This window comes from Bubalus kerabau, chromosome 1 (genome assembly GCF_029407905.1).
Source record: "Bubalus kerabau isolate K-KA32 ecotype Philippines breed swamp buffalo chromosome 1, PCC_UOA_SB_1v2, whole genome shotgun sequence".
Taxonomy (NCBI): domain Eukaryota; kingdom Metazoa; phylum Chordata; class Mammalia; order Artiodactyla; family Bovidae; genus Bubalus; species Bubalus kerabau.
Window position 1 is genome coordinate 83,565,607 of NC_073624.1, and position 11,189 is coordinate 83,576,795.

General features: G+C 38.9%; 1 non-coding gene across 1 annotated transcript; it reads left to right on the plus strand.

Annotated features, from left to right (window-relative positions):
* The first annotated feature begins 6,478 nt into the window (after window positions 1–6,478).
* Window positions 6,479–6,550, plus strand: TRNAR-ACG (transfer RNA arginine (anticodon ACG)). The gene has a single exon. It is a non-coding gene; the product is annotated as a tRNA-Arg (tRNA).
* The last annotated feature ends 4,639 nt before the right edge of the window (window positions 6,551–11,189 follow it).

Genomic DNA, 11,189 nt, shown 5'->3' on the forward strand with positions numbered 1-11,189 from the left:
TTGCTGTCCAAGCAGAGCTCTTTGCTGCCTCTAACTGTGTAAATTTCTCACCTATTCCAGGAAACAGCCAACCTTCCATTGTTTCTACATCTGTTCCTTCTTACCCCTAAAAGGTACCTCACATTGTACAACACACCATGTTAGTCACTTGGGTTGATGATACTCTGCCATGACAGTGTGTCTTACATCTTATGTGTATCTTCACTTAAAGAAAAAAATCTTAAAGCCAAAACTTAAAGCCAAAGCCTTTGACTGTGTGGATCACAACAAACTGGAAAATTCTTAAAGAGATGGGAATATCAGACCACCTTACCTGCCTCTTGAGAAATCTGTATGCAGGTCAAGAAACCACAGTTAGAACCAGACATGGAACAACGGACTGATTCCAAATTGGGAAAGGAGTACATCAGATCAGATCAGATCAGTCACTCAGTCGTGTCCAACTCTTTGCGACCCCACGAATCACAGCACGCCAGGCCTCCCTGTCCATCACCAACTCCCGCAGTTCACTGAGACTCATGTCCATTGAGTCAGTGATGCCATCCAGCCATTTCATCCTCTGTCGTCCCCTTCTCTTCCTGCCCCCAATCTCTCCCTTTGTTGGCAAAATAATGTCTCTGCTTTTGAATATGCTATCTAGGTTGGTCATAACTTTCCTTCCAAGGAGTAAGCATCTCTTAATTTCATGGCTGCAGTCACCATCTGCAATGATTTTGGAGCCCAGAAAAATAAAGTCTGACACTGTTTCCACTGTTTCCCCATCTATTTCCCATGAAGTGATGGGATCGGATGCCATCAAGTCTATATATTGTCACCCTTCTTATTTAACTTCTATGCAGAGTACATCATACCAAATGCCAGGACCTCCCGCCTGGGGAGCCACCCAGCTGTTCAAACCCCGTTATTGGGAAGCTCAAGCTGGAATCAAGACTGTGGGGAGAAGTATCAATAACCTCAGATATGCAGATGACACCGCCATTATGGCAGAAAGTGAAGAGGAACTGAAGAGCCTCTTGATGAAAGTGAAAAAGGAGAGTGAAAAAGCTGGCTTAAAGCTCAACATTGTAAAAACTAAGATCATGGCATCCAGTCCCATCGCTTCTAGGCAAATAAATGGGGAAACAATGGAAACAGTGACAAAAGAACTGATGCTTTTGAACTGTGGTGTTGGAGAACACTCTTGAAAGTCCCTTGGGCTGCAATGAGATCCAACCAGTCCATCCTAAAGGAGATCAGTCCTGGGTGTTCATTGGAAGGACTGATGTTGAAGCTGAAACTCCAATACAGTGACAGATTTTATTTTGGGGGGCTCCAAAATCACCACAGATGGTGACTGCAGCTACAAAACTAAAAGATGCTTGCTCCTTGGAAGAAAAATTATGACCAACCTAGACAGCATATTAAAAAGCAGAGATGTTACTTAGCCGACAAAGGTCGGTCTAGTCAAAGCTATGGTTTATCCAGTAGTCATGGATAGAGGAGAAGGGGACAACAGAGGATGAGATGGTTGGACTCCTGGGAGTAGAATAAGAATGGCAGAATTTTACACTTTATTTGATGCAATTCTGACAATTTGAACATATTTTTTCCATGAAAGCAGTTATGGAATGAAAACAATGCTCCTTTCCCTAGGCAGCATAATTCTACTAAAAGAAAAGTGTGGGATGAGAGGGTAATAGGCAGGTAGGCTAGAGGTCTCCAGATGGTGGATAGGCTGCAAGCGTCACATTTTTTCTCTCTCTCTTAAGCGGCAGGATGAAACAAACTACAAGTGTCAGATTTTTGGCTTCCCTGATAGCTCAGTTAGTAAAGAATCCCCCTGCAATGCAGGAGACCCTGGGTCATTCCTCAGTCGGGAAGATCCCCTGGAAAAGAGATAGGCTACCCACCCCCATATTCTTGGGCTTCCCTGATAGCTCAGCTAGTAAAGTATCAACCCGCAATGCCAGAGACCTGGGTTCAATCCCTGAATTGGGAAGATCCCCTGGAGAAGGGAAAGGCTACCCACTACAGTATTCTGGCCTGGAGAATTCCATGGACTGTATAGTCTGTGGGATTGCAAAGAGTTGGACACGACTGAGCGACCTTAAATGTAAAAATGTACCCATGAAATGTATTATTTTCTAATAAATCACGTAAATGCTCCTCTAGTATGTCTGTTGTATAACCAGGTTTGGGAACTGGACTGGGGCATGAAAGAAAATACACATACAATTAGAGAAGAATTTAAAATCAGCTTAGATGAGGGTGGGGGGAGGTGTGCTGATTTTATGAGCAGGCTTTTCTGTTTTAATATTTTTTTCTTGTTTTAAGTTGTGTTATTACTAGGCTGTACCCTAAATCATGTGATGATATTAATCACCTTGGAAAGACAGTGCCCAATCTTCAACTAACATTTTTAAATGATTCCTTTATTCAAAAACATTTCAAGATTGTTCATTCTGGTTGAATGCTCCCTTCAATCCCCTTTTAAAAATGCAAACACTCTATAGAGGAGTGCCACACATTATGTGACCAGTATCTTAGTGTGAATTTCTGGTATGGTTTAATCATCTTCTCACTCTGTTTAAATGCCAAAGCACAGAGAAAGGAGATAAATCTCTCTACAGGATTCCAGCTATGAATGTTTTGTGTGATGAATGGTGAATTTTATGTTCTCTTTTGTATTTGCATCTATACAAAGGCTGAAAGTAAATACACAACTCTTAACTTTGCCTTCTTTTCTTTTTAGGAAACTGATTTTTTACCTTTTTTTAATTGAAGTATAGTTTATTTACGTCTCAGGTATACTGTAGAGGGAACATATATGTACATATTCAGTTATTTATATATACATATTCTTTTTAAGATTATTTTCCATTATAGGTTATTATAAGATATCAAGTATAGTTCCCTGTTATCAAATATAGACCTGCTATGCAGTAGGTCCTTGTTGGTTTTTTATTTTATATATAGCAGTGTGTATCTGCTAATCCCAAATTTCTATTTTATCCTTCCCATCTTCTTTTCCCCTTTGGTAATGATAAGTTTGTTTTCTGTCATTGAGTCTATTTCTGTTTTATAAATAAATTCATTTGTAACAATTTTCTAGCTTCCACATGTAAGTGATATCATATGATATTTGTCTTTCCCTGTCTGACTTACTTCACCTAGCATTATAATCTTTAGGTCCATTTGTTTTGCTGCAAATGGCATTATTCCATTCATTTTTATGGCTGAGTAATATTCCATGGTACATATATACTATTTTTTCTTTTTATTTTTTTATTGAAGGATAGTTGCTTTACAGAATTTTGTTGTTTTCTGTCAGATCTGAGCATGAATCAGCCATAGGTATACATATATCCCCTCCCTTTTGAACCTCCCTCCCATATCCCTCCCCATCCCACCCCTCCAGTTTGATACAGAGCCTCTGTTTGAGTTTCCTGAGCTATACAGCAAATTCCCATTGGCTGTCTATTTTACATATGATAATGTAAGCTTCCATGTTACTCTTTCCATACATCTCACCCTCTCCTCCTCTTGCCCCATGTCCATAAGTCTATTCTCCATGTCTGTTTCTTCACTGCTGCCCTGAAAATAAATTCTTCAGTACCATTGTTCTAGATTCTGTATATGTGTGTTAGAATATGATATTTATCTTTCTCTTTCTGACTCACTTCACTCTGTATAATAGGTTCTAGGTTCATCCACCTTATCAGAACTGACTCACATGTGTTCCTTTTTATGGCTGAGTAGTTATGACCAACCTAGATAGCATATTCAAAAGCAGAGACATTATTTTGCCAACAAAGGTTCGTCTAGTCAAGGCTATGGTTTTTCCTGTGGTCATGTATGGATGTGAGAGTTGGACTGTGAAGAAGGCTGAGCACCGAAGAATGGATGCTTTTGAACTGTGGTGTTGGAGAAGACTCTTGAGAGTCCCTTTGACTGCAAGGAGATCCAACCAGTCCATTCTGAAGGAGATCAGCCCTGGGATTTCTTTGGAAGGAATGATGCTAAAGCTGAAACTCCAGTACTTTGGCCACCTCATGCGAAGAGCTGACTCATTGGAAAAGACTCTGATGCTGGGAGGGATTGGGGGCAAGAGGAGAAGGGGACGACAGAGGATGAGATGGCTGGATGGCATCACTGACTTGATGGACATGAGTCTGAGTGAACTCCTGGAGTTGGTGATGGACAGGGAGGCCTGGCGTGCTGCGATTCATGGGGTTGCAAAGAGTCGGACACGACTGAGTGACTGATCTGATCTGATCTGAATATTCCATTGTTTATATGTACCACAATTTCTTTATCCATTCATCTGTTGATGGACATCTAGGTTGCTTCCATGTTCTAGCTATCATAATAGTGCTGCAATAAACAGTAGGATACATGTGTCTTTTTCAATTTTGGTTTCCTCAAGTTATATGCCTAGGAGTGGGATTGCTGGGTCATATGGTGGTTTTATTCCTAGTTTTTTAAGGAATCTCCACGATGTCTTCCACAGTAGCTGTATCAATTTACATTCCCACCAAGAGTACAAGAGCATTCCCAGTTGTCTACACCCTTTACAGCATTTATTGTTTGTAGACTTTTTGGTGGCCATTCTGACGGGTGCGAGGTGATACTGTAGTTTTGATTTGCATTTCTCTAATAATGGGTGATGTTGAGCATCTTTTCATGTGTTTGTTAGCCATCTGCATGTCTTCTTTGAAGAAATGTCTGTTTAGGTCTTTTTCCCACTTTTTGATTGGGTTGTTTGTTTTTCTGGCATTGAGTTGTATGAGCTGCTTGTATATTTTGGTAATTAATCTTTGTCAGTTGTTTCATTTGCTATTATTTTCTCCCATTCTGGGGGTTGTCTTTTCACCTTGCTTATAGTTTCCTTTGCTGTGAAAAAGCTTTTAAGTTTAATCAGGTCCCACATGTTTAATTTTGTTTCTATTTCCATTACTTTAGGAGGTGGGTCATAGAGGATCTTGCTTTGATTTATGTCATTGAGTGTTCTGACTGTTTTCCTAAGAGTTTTATAGTTTCTGGTCTTACATTTAGGTCTTTAATCCATTATGAGTATATCTTTGTATATGGTGTTAGGAAGTATTAAAATTTCATTCTTTTACACGTAGCTGTCCAGTTTTCCCAACACCATTTATTGAAGAGGCTGTCTTTGCCTCATTGTATAGTCTTGCCTCCTTTGTCAAAAATAAGGTACCCATAGATGCATGGATTTATTTCTGTGCTTTCTATTTGTTCCATTTGTCTATGTTTCTATTTTTGTGCCAGTACCATACTGTCTTGATGACTGTAGCTTTGTAGTATAATCTGAAGTCAGGAAAGTTGATTTCTCCAGCTCCATTCTTCTTTCTCAAGTATTCAGGGCCTTTTGTGTTTCCATATGAATTGTGAAATTTTTTGTTCTAGTTCTGTGAAAAATGCACTTGATAATTTGATAGGGATCACTTTGAATCTGTAGATTGCATTTGGTAATATAGTCATTTTCACAATATTGATTCTTCCTACCCAAGAACATGGAATATCTCTCCATCTGTTTATGTCATCTTTGATTTCTTTCATTAGTGTCTTAAAATTTTCTGTGTATAGTTCTTTTGTCTCCTTAGATTGCTGCATATTGCTGCAAATGGCATTATTTCATTCTTTTTTATGACTGAGTAATATTCCATGGTATATATGTACCATATTTTCTTTATCCATTCTTTTGTCAGTTGGCATTTAGGTTGCTTCCAGGTGTTGGCTATTGTAAACAGTGCTACTGCTATTGAACTCATACTCAAACCCAGCTGCACCTCAGATTGGGACTCTAACCCACAAGCCCTGACTTAGGAGAGGCTCAAATCCACTGACTTATCATTAAAACTGCTCACCTGATGTCAGGACTTACCAAAGCTCAGGTTCCTTCGTTTCAGCACAGAATAAATTCAGTGTGAGGCAAAGAGTGAATTTATTAGTATAGGATGCTTGTGAGAGATAAAAATGGGCAGGCAAGGAAGCACAGCCCAAGAACAGAGAAGGCTACATTTTTATATAAAGAAGAATTAGGAGGGGAGAAGACCACCTTTCTCCTCATTCTTCTTCCTCATTCTTGGGTAAACATCTAAGCTTACACTATGAACACTGGGGTACATGTATCTTTTTCAGTTAGAGTTTTCTTTGGATATATGCCTAGGAGTGGGATTGCTGGATCGTAAAAATTATTTTTAGTTTTTTTAAGGATTGAAAACTGATTTTAATACCAAAGTAGTGAAGCTCTTCACAGAGTTTGCCTTCTGTATGATCCCCATTTGGAGTCAGTGTCATAAATACAAGTGTACCAATGATTCAGTATTTTTAAAAGAAGATGCAATAAGTGAGTGGTGTGGCTTGCTTCTGCCAATGCACTCATATCTACTTTGCTCTGAAAGAGATGAAAGCTAATGTATACAGAAAATCCTTCCACACAGTTGCTGCCGTGATTCATTCTTTAAATGGAATATGGACTTCCCTGGTGGCTCAGAGGGTAAAGCATCTGCCTACGATGCAGGAGACCCGGGTTCGATTCCTGGGTGGGGAAGATCCCCTGGAGAAGGAAATGGCAACCCACTCCAGTACTCTTGCCTGGAAAATACCATGGATGGAGGAGCCTGGTGGGCTACAGTCTATGGGGTTGCAAACAGTCAGACATGACTGAGCAGCTTTTCCTTCCATTTCTAAATGGAAGATCAGAATGGTCTTCTGCCCCTCATATAGATTCAGCGTTAAGAATTCAGAGTGATCCAAGACTGCAGAAGCACAAGAATCAGGTCTCAGGACTTACCATACAGGCTTCTGGAAGTAAAAAGGTCACATCACCCTTAGTTACCTGTTTTATTCATTTTCAGGTCAGTCAGTTTGTTTTTCTTCTCCATCTGCTGCTTTTTCTTACTTTCCAACGGCAACCCAAAAGATGAGAATCTGCACAGTATAAGGAGGAATTCTTTATTCAACAGAATAGAATTCTCTATCCAAATTAGTTTTACTCAGTCAAATTCTTATCTTGGGAAGTCAACTGATATACCATTCACTGATATGCCATACTTTAGAACATTTTCAGAAAACTTCCTTGGAAATTGTCTTCAGGGCCTAGAGTACACTTTTGTACAAAGTTCACAGGTAAGTCAGTCTTCAAAAATTTAATTGACGTAAAGCAGAAGTTCTCAATATTTTTGGTCTCAGGATCCTTTTACACAGGCAAAAATTATAGAGGATTTCAGAGAGTTTTTTTTAATAATTATTTATTATGTTAGAAATTAAAAGAGAAATTAAATTTTTTCACTGATTAGTTCATTTAAAAATAATAAGCCCATTAAATGTAAACATTTTTATCTAAATAATCACTATGTTTTCTCAAACAAAAACTTTTGGGACAAAAGTAGCACTATTTTACAATTTTTATAAATCATTTTAATGTCTGGCCAATATAACACAGCTGGATTTTTATGTCTGTTTCTGCTTTCAATCTGTTACAATGTCATTTTAACTGAAGTATATGAAGAAAATCCAGGCTTACCCATATGTAGCTGGAAAAGAAGGATTATTTTAGGAGTTTTTTCAAATAATTATGATATTCTTCTTTGACACTGTACTAAACTCAACAAGTGGTGTTTTCTTAGTAATTAGTTGCAAAGTGAAATCTGAAACCAGATCAATAAACTATTTGTACTCTGTTACATTTATACCCCCTGGTCTGACTTGCACTTTGAAAGAATTCTTTATCCAGGCATAGTTTTGTAACATGCATTGGTTATTTGGAAACTATCAATTCACAGAGTTGTGCATATCTTCCAAATATCAAGCTGGGTCAAAGTTCAAAAAATTTAGCTCTGTCACAACAAAATATTTTTATTTTCTAAACCCCAAAGGGAGTCCTTGGGTTCAAAGCCCTTTCTTTGAACATGTCAAGAAATGTTCAAAAGAACCATGGTTAGCATTAGAAATAATGAGGATATCCTATGGAGTTTATTAGAAAAGGATTTTCTATAGCTCTGATGCAAACATTCCGATTCATTCCCTTTTATAACTGTGATTTACAATAGTAGAATTGAATAGCTATAAAGAACTAAGAGGCAATCTCATCCAATATTCTAATTGTATAAATCATAAAAGTAAAAATCAAAACTGAGTACTCTGAAGCAGAGCTGAAACCAACGTCCAGATCACATGACATCCAGTGCAGTATTCTGAGCATAGACAAAGAAGGTACTCAAAAAAATTATCTCATTTTATCTCAGCTTTGTATTTTCCATTTATCACCAATCCAAATTGGAGATGTGCAAAAATGTGTCCACTAGTTTTGAAAAATTTAGATTTTTTTTTATTCCAAAGTATGTAAGTTTTTTTTTTTTTAAAGTTATACTCCTGTAATCCACTCAAAATTATAGGTGACATTTCCGTCTGAGCCACCAGGGCATCCGAAACATTTTATTAGCTGGCAATAAAGAAATACTGAAATAATTTGGTGAAATGTCCACACATTCCAAAGCTAACCAGAATCAGAAAATTATTATCTATTTTGTCTGCCTTCGTGACATTCTTCCAAATGTAATAAACTCAAGTTGAGAGTCTTGAAATAGGCAATAAAAATGATACTTACAAAAATGACTAAAGATAGGTGGAGTGCCATTAATTAAGCAATAATCCCTTTGAAATCAGTCACTACCAGCAGTTTTTTGCTATGGGCCATTAACACTCTAACTAGCAAGTCATTAATAGTAGTAATAACCAATTCTGAGGGGATTATTGCCTGAATAAACTGTATATAATGATTTTTAAGCTTTGTAAAAATTTTCACACTTTTATGTTAAACTTTGAGTAATAAGTAGGAGTAGAATTAGCTAAAAATATTACTGGCTAATTTTTTTAAACATAAATATTTATCTCTCTCCAGTCTATTCCTATGTATTTGTCTATTGCACCCACAATTGAGGGTGGTGCTCCTGATACTCCAGTATATAGAGGGTTTTGCTATACTCTTATTTTTATTGAAGTATAATTGATTTACAATGTTGTGCTAATTTCTGCTGTTCTGCAAAGTTATTCAGGTATATATATATTTTCACATTCTTTATTGTATTCTTTTCCATTATGGCTTATTTAAGATATTGAGTATAGCTCCCTATGCTTTACAGTAGGACACTGTCATTTATTCATTCTATATGTAATAGTTTTCATCTGCTAATCCCAAACTCCCAATCCACCCCTCTCCCACCCTCTCACCCTTAGTAAACATCAATCTGTCCTTTATGTCTATAAGTCTATTTCTGTGTGCCAGATATGTTCACTTGTGTTGTATTTTAGATTCCACAAATAAGTGATAGCATATGGTATCTTTCTCTTTCTAACTTATTTGATAACCTAGACATTACTTTGCCAACAAAGGTTCATCTAGTCAAGGCTATGATTTTTCCTGTGGTCATGTATGGATGTGAGAGTTGGACTGTGAAGAAAGCTGAGCACTGAAGAATTGATGCTTTTGAACTGTGGTGTTGGAGAAGACTCTTGAGAGTCCCTTGGACTGCAAGGAGATCCAACCAGTCCATTCTAAAGGAGATCAGCCCTGGGATTTCTTTGGAAGGAATGATGCTAAAGCTGAAAACTCCAGTACTTTGGCCATCTCATGTGAAGAGTTGACTCATTGGAAAAGACTCTGATGCTGGGAGGGATTGGGGGCAAGAGGAGAAGGGGACGACAGAGGATGAGATGGCTGGATGGCATCACTGACTCGATGGACGTGAGTCTGAGTGAATTCCGGGAGTTGATGATGGACAGGGAGGCCGGGCGTGCTGCGATTCATGGGGTAGCAAAGAGTGGGATACGACTGAGCGACAGATCTGATCTGAGGTCTATCCATGTTGCTGCAAACATTTCTATTTCATTTTTTATGGATGAGTAGCATTCCATTCGGAGAAGGCAATGGCACCCCACTCCAGTACTCTTGCTTGGAAAATCCCATGGACGAAGGAGCCTGGTGGGCTGCAGTCCATGGGGTCGCTAAGAGTCGGATACGACTGAGCGACTTCACTTTCACTTTTCACTTTCATACATTGGAGAAGGAAATGGCAACCCACTCCAGTGTTCTTGCCTGGAGAATCCCAGGGACAGGGGAACCTGGTGGGCTGCCGTCTATGGGGTCGCACAGAGTCTGACACGATTGAAGTGACTTGGCGGCAGCAGCAGCATTCCATTCAGAGAAGGCGATGGCACCCCACTCCAGTACTCTTGCCTGGAAAATCCCATGAACGGAGGAGCCTGATGGGCTGCAGTCCATGGAGTCGCAAGAGTCAGACATGACTGGGCGATTTCACTTTCACTTTTCACTTTCCTGCATTGGAGAAGGAAATGGCAATCCACTCCAGTGTTCTTGCCTGGAGAATCCCAGGGATGGGGGAGCCTGGTGGGCTGCCGTCTGTGGGGTCACACAGAGTGGGACACGACTGAAATGACTTAGCAGCAGCAGCAGCAGCATTCCATGCAGTGTATACACAGCTTTTCTATCCATTCATCTGTTGACGGACATACAGATTGTTTCCATGTCTTAACTTTGAGTATAGAGGTGTACGTATCTTTTTTTCCTAGAAAATATACTTTTTTATTCTTTTAATTGGAGTATAATTGCTTTACAATATTGTGTTAGTTTCCCTTGTACAGTGAAGTGAATCAGCTATATGTATACATATATCCTCTCCCTCTTGGATGTCTCTCCCACCCCCACTCCTCATCCCACCCATCTAAGTCATCACAGAGCACCACACCAAGCTCTCTGTGTTTATAGCAGCGTCCCACTAGCTATCTATTTTACACATGGTAGTGTATATATGGCAATGCCACTCTCTCAATTCATTCCCCTATCCCCTCCTGTGTGCACATGGCCATTCTCTATGTCTGTGTTTCTATTCCTGCCCTGCAAATAGGTTCATCAGTACCATTTTTCCAGATTCTGTATATATGTGTTAACATATGGCATTTGTTTTTCTCCTTCTGACTTACTTCACTTTTTGAATTATAGTTTTGTCTATATATATGCCCACGAGTGGGATTGCTCTCCTCTTTATATGCAACAACTTCGTAACAACTGTGTGGCGGTTTACAAAGTGTGCTCGCTCGTTGAGAGCCAGAATTGCTGACCTCATCTTTTAAAGTCCAATCTGCTTGAAGTCATTTTTTTGTCCAATTTC